The following is a 10,896-nucleotide window of genomic DNA, read 5'->3' as shown; positions in this document are numbered from 1 at the left end:
TCTCACACATATCATGCATTTTGTGCGCTTGTAATAACAATGATGTAAATGCTTTAGCACATTTTGTTCATATTTTCTACTAGGAAACATGTTGCCAATGCTTGCATTTTGCTTTAGTTTATATGAAGTCTATAGAGATATTAACAGTACTAGAACCTCTCAGCACTGCCCGTGTCTCTGATAAAATACTAGTCACTGACTGATTAACAATCATACTTATGGTAAATGATGTAGGTTATGGGCCATGACTCTTCTCAACCATGTCCAATATCGATGGCGTCCATTTAGCAAGGACCTACTCCTTAGATCACTGGAATGTAGGTGTAACTGCCTTTAGAGTAGCAGGAATATAGGATACAGAGCCTATAAGATAACAATGTTGTTCCTGCTGGTAAAGGAGCCTCACAGTTTGCTGTTGTTAGTGAAGATTGTGGGAAGAAAGAAATGTGCAGAAAAAGTAAAGCAGGAGGGAGAGTCTATTGGGCTGAGTAGGAACCAAAATAGCCATAATCCAAACCTATTTGCAGTTCAGTACACTCATGGTGGAGGTCTTCTTTTTAGTCTTGTTCTGGGGTACCATGGTTACTTGCAGTGGCGTAAGTGCTGCTGTAGTGGCTGCCATGGGGTCCACAACCTTAGGGGGTGAGCAGGCCCCTGTTTTGTTTTTTATTTAATAGGCCATCACATACTGGTGACTCAGCAGGTTACGGGCCCAATTTACTTACCAAACCCGCTTCTGCTCAGGGCCGTGAGTGGGGATCTGTAAGTAATGCCATGGGTCAGCGGCTAGAGTATTTGTGTAACGAACCCCAGAACTGCTATTATTACACTTTGGGATCTTTTCAGAGGTATAATGATTGGAGATCCAGGGGAGGTGAGCAAACATAAAAAACAGTGTTACTTACCACTCCTGGCTCCAGTGTGACTCACTGCTTTCAGGCCTCTGTAGTGATGTCACAAACGTCATTTGGATCAGGCCAGCATTACAACACATAATGACACAGGCATAACCCACAAATAATAAGTTTGTTGGTGGTGTAAACCCAAAATTTCGGGTTCTGCTGAACTCAAAATTTTTGCAACAAACACCATTGGGTCCATGAATCTCCATAAAACTGTATGGAAGTGACTATGGAACATATTATACTGTGTGCAGGGGCCACTATGGGACACTGTAATGTGTGGAAGAGCCACTATGGGACATTTTACTGTGTGGAGGGTCTGATATATAACATTATACTGTGTGGCAGGCAAGCATTTGACATTATACTATTATACTGTGTGCAGGGGCCACTATGGGACATTATGCTGTGTGCAGGGCCCCTAAGGGACATTATACTGTGTAGAGGGGCAGTTATGGGACATTATACTGTGTGGAGGGACAGTTATGGGGTATTATACTGTGTGGAGGGGCCACTATAGGACATTATACTGTGTGCAGGGATCACTATGGGACATTATACTGTGTGCAGTGGCCACTATGGGCCATTATACTGTGTAGAGGGGCAGTTATGGGACATTATACTTTGTGGAGGGACAGTTATGGGACATTATACTTTGTGCAGGGGCTACTATGGGACATTATACTGTGTAGAGGGGCAGTTATGGGATATTATACTGTGTAGAGGGGCAGTTATGGGATATTATACTGTGTGGAGGAGCCACTATCGGACATTATACTTTGTGCAGGTTACGCTATAGAACATAATACTGTGAAGAGGGGTCACTATGGCATGTTATAATGTCTGGAGGCCACTTAGGGACATTATTTTATGTGTAAATGGGGAGTTATACTGTGTGGGGGCCAGGAAAGGGGTGCTATGCCATGTGTGTGCGTGTAAGGGTACCAAAGTCAAAAGTGGGGTCCAGTCTTTGCTAGTTACAACTCTGATTACTTGTGAAATCTTTACATTGGAAACATGATACAGGAGATTTCAACATCTTTAAATGAAAAAAAAAGAACATTGTGTGTTTTCCAAATTAACTCTTATAGCTTAAAGATAGTCTTCATAAAGTCTCATCCCTTTAAATGGTCACTGTTGTTTCAACAAAACTTACAGAAATAAATAGTACAGGCAAATATAGGAAACTGCATATAGAGCCTATATTTAAAAATATTAACAATTAAAAATACTCTCTCTCTCTCTCTCTCTCTCTCTCTCTCTCTCTCTCTCTCTCTCTATATATATATATATATATATATATATCTTGTATGTTTCATTGTTAATGTTTTTAATAAAATTGCAGTTTTCCCCTTTATATATATAGTGAACAGAAATAGTATTAATCTTCATGTACCGAGATATAAACAAGTCTATTACTTATGATTCCCAACTGCACTTGACAGTTACAGAATAACATTGGTCATTCATTCATTGTAATGCATTTTGACTGATCACGGTGGTGCTGTGCAGGCAGCATGTGATAAATCAGGAGGAGCTGAGTAAATCAATGCTATGCTTTATGGGCAAAGGTTCAGTCATTTATATTTTTGCTCTTTCTATGGCTGATCCTTTGAGTGATTAACAGTCTTTATGCATGACATGCTTATAGAGATTGCTGTATAGGACTGATAGGACTGTCTTTATGACTAGATTACTGCTTCATGTATACAATGAGCAAACAAATGTGTAACAGACAAGTTCTACTGAATCTTTGCATAGAAAACTATATACACTGTATTGATCTGCTCATTCCCTGCTGGGTTCAGATGGTGTTTTTTTGGACCAGATTTTGATGCACAATCTGGCTCAAAAAAACGCCTCCGATTCACTTTAATGGGAGCCGGTCATTTCCTTTTTCCGTAAGTATTTTTTTCCACTCCTGGAAAAAAAAGTAGAATGCCCTTTCTTGAGGAAGATTCCACTGCTGATTCAACCACGGACATCCGCCTTCGCAATACTCCCTCCCGACTTTGGGCCTAATCTGGAGTGGAAGGTCGTGACTGGATGCCGGTGCAGTGTTTTTTCTGCAGCTAGCATATTAGCCCGGGTTCACACGGGAGTTGTTTGGACCGGATTCTGAGGCGGCCTCTGCCTCAAAATCTGGTCCAAACAACTCCCGTGTGAACCTGGGCTAATATGCTATCTGCAGAAAAATCTGTATTTTCTATGTGACAGGTTACGTTAAACAATTATTTAGTTTACTTATAGTGTGCAAAATGGCTGTCTATGCATTTATTATAATGTCATGTCAAAGTCCAAAATGTATGCAGTGGGAATATTAAAGGATTATTTTATTTTATCTTAATCCAGGGATGTATGTGATTAGAAAGCAGAGCAAAATAGACTTGACTGGCCTAATGTCAAGTTACAGTTGAATATGTTATGATATAGACAGTAACCAGGAATTTCCATTTCACAGTCCATTTAATAGATGTGTGTGGGGTGCGGACCAGGATATGTAGCCATAACATCTACAGTGTGACCATATTATGACAGTGTGAAACTGGTGCATTTACTACCCAGTCCTGGGCTTGCCAAAAACTTTGGTGTGTAGCATGAATTGAGTTCAATAATAAATGCAGAAATGAATGACATTCATATTTTGAGAGTAATACTATTTGTATTTTTGTTGAGTAAATACACAATGCTTAAAGAGAGGTTTTATTTTTAGGTTAAATACTATGTATACGAAAACTTTCTAGGATGTTTTCTGTTTTAATGTCTCACCATTCCAAGATATTTGTGAATACAACTGTATGTAGCCTAGGCAGTGGTCCTTCAGCTACAAAGCCTGGATTCCAGGCATTGAGATATGTGCTGCTGCTGTTTCATACTCACAGAGCGTTGCCTAGACTGGATACAATTGTATTTACTTCTTGGCGAAGAACAAGACAATGTATTTGTGAATGTAAACAAGAGTGTTCTCATTGACTGACAGCAAACATATAAATATGCTGACATTGAAAATGAAATGAATGAGTACATATGTAACCCTATCACTTCTTTGCTTATAAAAATGCTGCTATACTGGTGGTCAGATTATGCCCAATGATTTAAAACATTGCTGAAATGAAAAGAATTGTTCCAAGCCTCCAGCCTTCTTCTGTTACTGACCCCATGTGTTCTATATCTCTGGGAATCACAGTTTATATCTTAATGTTTTGTAGAATGTTTTTATGTTATACACTCAGGTATAGAGCTGACATCAAGTTTACACATAATGAATGTATATGATAACTCGCGCCTCACTCTACAGAACCTCTCAATTATCCTGAGAACAACCTTTTATTTTTATGTCAAACCAACGTGTTTTTGTAAAATTTGAAATGTGTATTTTAATGGGTATAAAAATGAATAAAACTGTAAACATATGATGTATTTGTTGTGTACCTACTGAATATAATAAAAGGCTGTACAGTGCCTCGCAGAGATGGTATATTGCAGTATACAGAATGCTGTCTGTAATAGAGGCCCACAGAGACAATGAGCCATACTAGACTCTGTGACTGTTTTGTGACTGTTGAGGTCCTAGCTGTTGGACCTATGGTGAGGCAATAAGTGTTTATAGGAAAGACCATGAAAGCGTAACTGAAATTTTTATTGTTAATAAATCCATAGTTCAGGTCAAGATATCAAATATTACAATATAATTCATATTAAAAAATGCCTGTTTCTTCACTTATTTGCCTCGGTCATTGATCAAATCTGTACAGTAGAATTTTAGAGAGAAAGGAGAGAAAGAATAGGAGCGCTCCTTCAACATAGACATAGAGACAGTTCTTTTACACAACACAGCTGGGTTATCAAGAATTAGTATCAAGCCTTCTCCCCCGCCCCTCTCCATAGAGCCCATTGTAAACCAAGACTCACTGTGTACCCAGAAGGGACAGAATGAATCAGATAAGAAGTAAAAACTGGAGAAATACTTAAAAGCACAGGCACTTTTCTTTAGTTAAGTATACTACTATAGCACTGCTGATTTATGAATAAATAAGTTTATATTGGGCTTTAAGGTACATGGTATAGTACAGCAAGCCATCATGTGAGAGTATGGTAATCTGATTCACTCCTGTGATTCATTCCACGAATTTGCCAAACCACAAGGCTGGCTGCAGGTACTTATTGTCTCACTTTGCCCCCATTATAGGTATTTAAATGAACATACATAGTAATCTTAAAACCTATATATGTACAAAGTGGTATAGGTAAATATAAGATCACCCTATGTCTTTCATTTTCACATTTTGCAACCAGGGCACTTGCTATGGGTAAAACTACTGATTTCAGTTACACTATATTCATACATATGAGATGAGTCCACATGTTATAATATTCATCCATTCTTAAGTGTGGTTAGCCACATGACCTATCAGAATGACTCCTGGAAGAACATCTAGTGTACATATAGTATGACAATGGTGCATGCAAGTCAATCAGTCCTGGACTGCCTGTTGACTTTATACATGCAAGTGGTTCACTCTGAATCCTGCAAGGATATATGGCAGCAAAACTGAGGAACCAGCTGTTACTACAACCCGAGCTTCCCTAGAGAAGGCAGGGAGGGTTTATTACTATATTGGAAGCCATTATGATGAGGCCCCTCCTCTGACCCCGTGGTTGTGTGATCCACCATGCAGACCAAGAACTGTAAGAGCTGCTGAGTCATAGAGGACCCAGATTAGCTCTACAGTTCATGTAGGAAGGCTGTATTCATCCAGCAATGAGGCTAATCGTATCAGCACCAGTTACAGGGGAAATCAGCCAAAAAAACAGACTGTTACGTTCACACAGAGTTTTTTGCAGGCTGATTTTAAGGCGGAATCTGCCTAAAAAAACTGCATCCATTCATTTCAATGGAAGTCATTAGTAGAGATGAGCGAACACTGTTCGGATCAGCCGATCCGAACAGCACGCACCCATAGAAACAAATGGAAGCACCTGTGACGCTGACTTTGCCGGCGGCCGGCCGGCATCACAGGTGCTTCCATTCATTTCTATGCGTGCGTGCTGTTCGGATCGGCTGATCTGAACAGTGTTCGCTCATCTCTAGTCATTAGCTGTCACTGGACAACTGAGTATGTTTTTTTATGATATACTACCTGCCCTGGCTCCTCAAGAGTTTTTCCAATTCCTGCACAACCTCTTTAAGAATAATGACCCATAGTGCACACAGTATAATGCCCCACAGTAGCCTCCATGCAGTATAATGTCCCATAGTGGCATTTCACACAGTATAATGTCCCAAAGTGAACGAAACCACTTAGCGAAAGTCATGCAACAAGTCTCACAAGGTTCATCCAACAAATCCTCTAAAGGTATAGAGAAACGGCCTCCAGGTTGCACTCTTCAACAATAATTAGGGTAAGGGATCTCAGGATAGGTAGCTTGCTGGTCCAGCAGACTATATTCCAGTTGGCCCACCAGGAATTTTCCCAGTGACATATTAATCACCCCCGCCCTGCGTACAAGCTGGAAAAATTCAGAATGGGCAGCCAAACCTGCTTTTGTGCAACATTCTAATAGGTTTTGTTTTTATGGCCTTTGTTATGTAGCCAAAATGACACGTCATCTGTATTGTACAAAGTATAAAGTTATCACCCTCATCCACAAGGCTCTCCATAATGCCACACCTCCCTACATTTCCTCCCTCATCTCTGTCTACCGCCCAACCCATGTTCTCCGTTCACTCAATGACCTAACACTTACATCCTCTATTATCAGAACCTCCCACGCTCGTATACAAGACTTCTCCCGAGCTGCACCACTTCTCTGGAATGCTCTACCCTGGACAATCAGATTAACTCCCAATTTCTACAGTTTCAAACGCAAACTAAAGACGCATTTTTTCAGACAGGCCTATCACAATTCCTAATGCAAACCCTTCTTGATGCCTTTTCAGCCTAACATATTTGTCCATGCTCTATCCACATGTTAAAGGACACTACTAGTGACGGCCCATAAAGCTTTGTTTGTGTAATGGCTGCAACCTCTATTACAAAATTGTCTGAACACTGTATAAGCAATGCCGCCCCTGCTACCTCTTGTGTCACCCCCTCTACCTCATAGATTGTAAGCTCTTGTGAGCAGGGCCCTCAGTCCCATTGTGTGAAATGACGTTCTTTGTTTTGTATCTGTCTGTATCTGAACCCTACAAATTGTACAGCGCTGTGGAATATGTTGGCGCTATATAAATAAAATTTATTATTATTATTATTATTATTGTACAGGTCTGTAGAATTACGGGGATACCAATTTTCTATAGATTGTTTTTTAGATTTTTACCCCTCATAAAATCCAAAACTTTGAAAAAAAGAAAAATTCTTGGAGTCACCATATTCTGACACCCGTAACTTATTTATATTTCCATGAATGAAACTGCATAAGGCAACAGTTATTTTGTAAGGCCAGATGTATGGGAAAATGTTTTTCTAATTTTTTAGTTTGTAGACTGGGTGTTTCCAGATTCAGCGATACCAAATGTGTATGTGTTTTACACTGTGTATTTATTTTGATATTTGATCTATGGAAAGTGGGGGTGATCTATAGTTTAATATATATTCTTTACAAAAATGTTTTACTTTTAAATCCGAGGGGGTCGGATCACTAATAAAATTCCTAGCCTTCTATTACAGCCTGTGTTTGGCAGCATGTAATAAAAATCTGTTCATGAGAAGCTTGGGAGCCTTCAGTAGGCTCTTACATTTCATGTTAATGGACTGCACCAAAATGGTGGCACCCAGACCCTTCCAGGTAAATGGTCAAAGCTGATCCAAGGCATAATTTTGGAAACTAATGTATTCAAAAAAAGAAAAAGACATGGACTGCACATTCCAATCTTATACATTGATCTAATTCTTCTCAGCAAATTCTACCATACTGAACATGAGGTTCTTAGTATACATATTGATCAAGGTGCATAAGCCCACTAGCCACTTCACAGCAACCTATTATTAGTGGGTCCCTACTCTACTGGATGCGGCGCTGCACAGCGACTGCTGCAATCACAACACGGTGCCCACAGGGGGAGTGACCCATTGGTCCGGCAACACCCCTGCCACCAGACCAAGCCCCCAGGCTCTCTGTCACACCATCCCATGGGCACAGCACCACAGGAGCAGCAGACACCATGCAGCACCGCACCATGTGAACAGATCTCAAATATTCACCTAAGGGTTGGTTCACATCTGCTTTTATATTCCATCCGGGGGAGTCCACATGGGGACCCCCCCAATGTAATACAGAGACAATTGCAAGCACTGTGCTGTAAAAGCATACAGACCCTATGGTCTATAATGGAGTCCGTGTGCTTGCTGTGCGCTGCCCGCATGAATCATGCAGACAGGAAAGTAGATGGTGAACTACTTTCCTTTCCACACAATCCCTGCGGAGATCTGGCGGTAAGCACATGGACCCCATTAGAGTCTATGGGGTCTGTGTGCTTTTACTGCACCAGCGCTTGCACTGGTCCCCATGCGGACTCCCCGGACGGCATCCAAACACTGATGTAAACGAGGGCTTACCATATTCACCTAGTTAGAGGACTGAGATCTAGTAGGTGGGTGCCGTTTTGCAGTCTCCTGCTAATTAAAAACACCTCGGTCAAATGGGGGGACTACTGGTACCAAGGAAAAAAAAAAAGCACCACGTATACGATCCACGCTCCCATTGAAATCAATGGGAGTGTATACGGCCCGCAAAAGCTCACACGGCGTTTACATGCCACATTACGTGCCAAAAGACATTGTGTGAACCGGCCTTAGACTTTAGGAGGGCAGAATCATTTTTCAGGAGCCTTGACACAATTGCCCCTAAGGTGCCAATGCAGTGGGGAGTACCAAGAAGAGACTTAATTCTGGAAACTGCACTCCTCAAAGGCTGACAGTTTCCATTATGAAAAAAGAAAAAAGGTTTTATGTGTCAGCTCACTCACGTGTCCAAAGCAAGATATATATGCTCGTCCTCTGTGTGATTAATCAAAGGAGGGTGGGAGATGCATGGATGTAGAAGCTTCCCGGCCTGAGGTAGAAATCCAATGAGTCCAAAAAATGTGTCCAGCAATCAATCCTGTCCATAAAACTTAGCTTTTATTGTAAAATTCTTGGAACATAGTACAGTCCATATGAAATTCAATTCAGATTGCTCATGGTGGCAGAAAAAGGAAAAAGTGTTCGGCTTTCTCCTTTTTTCTGCCACCATGAGCAATCTGAATTGAATTTTATATGGACTGTACTATGTTCCAAGAATTTTACAATAAAAGCTAAGTTTTATGGACGGGATTGATTGCTGGACACATTTTTTGGACTCATTAGTTTCCATTATGGGCAGAATCAACCAGGTATGCGGGACAGACTTTGAGTCACTGATCAGACTGCCGAACAGAAACACTGGTACCCCCAGAACACACCCCAGGGGAGCCAGTCATGATCAACTTTGAATTAAGGCATGAAGGCGTCTGGTTTCTGCTTGCAGAAAATATATAAGGCACACTTATACTTTGTTGTATTTTAAAATAACAACTCAAAACTAGATTTTTTTTCTCTCCAGTTTGTGAAAAAAGAGTGTTTTGGTGTTGCATAAGCTGCGTAAGTATGGATTCTGCATATTTGAAACTTTTAGGTATAGGAGGTGTTAAGTATCTAGTGCTATATTTTGACCCAACTTGTAGTTAAAAAAATTAATCTTTATGCACTTTCTACGTGTCAGAAGTGGTAAAATTACTGTAGCACTACTTGCAGAAGACACCAAAAACGGTCACAACAACAGTAGTTTAACTATGCAAATAACAATAACGCAACCAAGTATTGGAAATGGATAACTTTCTTTACTTTAGCAGCCTTAAGCCCCTTGCTTTCACTTTGTCAGTGTGCTGTGTACTTCACGGATAGGACACTGAACCATTTTTTTCTATGGGCCTGTACACACGTGAATTTCACGTTTCACGTTTCATGTTTCTTGTGTCTTGTGTGCGTGGCAGCAGTCCGGGTTGCAAAATATAGAACAGGTCCTATTCTTGTCCTATTTTACAGCCCTTGTTTCCTTGAATCCTATTCATTTAATGAAAGGCGCTGCAGAAGCATGGCCCATGCACAGGTGGAACAGGCCACTCTGAGTCCCTGATGTGCCGCCTGTGCTTCTAATTCAGGGCCGGCTGGTTGCAGTATGGTCATCTGCAACTGGCCATACTGTAGATTATAAAAGGGAAGAAAAGGCTTAAAGAGTTGGAGCAACAGCAAGCATATGTGGTGCAGAACATGTGGCAGAGCGAGACAGTACGACCCTTTATTATTTTGCATTGTAATAAATTCTGTATTTTTTTTTAATGAAAAGTGCTAATGAAAAATCACAGCTTACACTATATACACTATATAAATATTAATGTTGGGATCATAATACTGATAAGCTTAATATTTACTGCTTGAATGATGGTTCTGTACTGGCTGCAAACATACAGAAGAAAAACATTTTGCAATATTTAACAGGGATAACATCCTCTTCATACTATTCTGAGTTCACACTACAATCCAAAACCCCAAAAGGTAAAAAAAAATCTGCACCAGGGGCACATTAGGCCTTAGGGTACATTCACATAACTTCTTTGATGGCATCTGTTTAGCAGGTCTGTTTAATGGATGCCAATGGAAAAAAAAAATCCATGGCCACATTTTTACCTAAAAGGAAAGAGAGCAACGAATTTGGTATTTTAACTTGTAATGGACGCCCTCCGCTGGCTTCTGTTTTATCAGATCCATTGTACAAACTGACTATTTTGTGGCACAAGATGCCTATCCTGTATGTTTCTATATGTGGCCATCCAGTGATCAGAATGTGAAAAGCAACCCGTCAGGAGTTTTTCTAGCAAGCTACAATGTGTGTAAATGTGTGGCCCCGTTTTAAACAAAGAAGCCCCAATTACAAGAACAGCAAACTGTGTAGGGAATGTACAGTTGTGTGT

The sequence above is a fragment of the Leptodactylus fuscus genome, chromosome 4, assembly GCF_031893055.1.
Source record: "Leptodactylus fuscus isolate aLepFus1 chromosome 4, aLepFus1.hap2, whole genome shotgun sequence".
NCBI lineage: Eukaryota > Metazoa > Chordata > Amphibia > Anura > Leptodactylidae > Leptodactylus > Leptodactylus fuscus.
Note: the sequence above shows the minus strand (reverse complement) of the source record.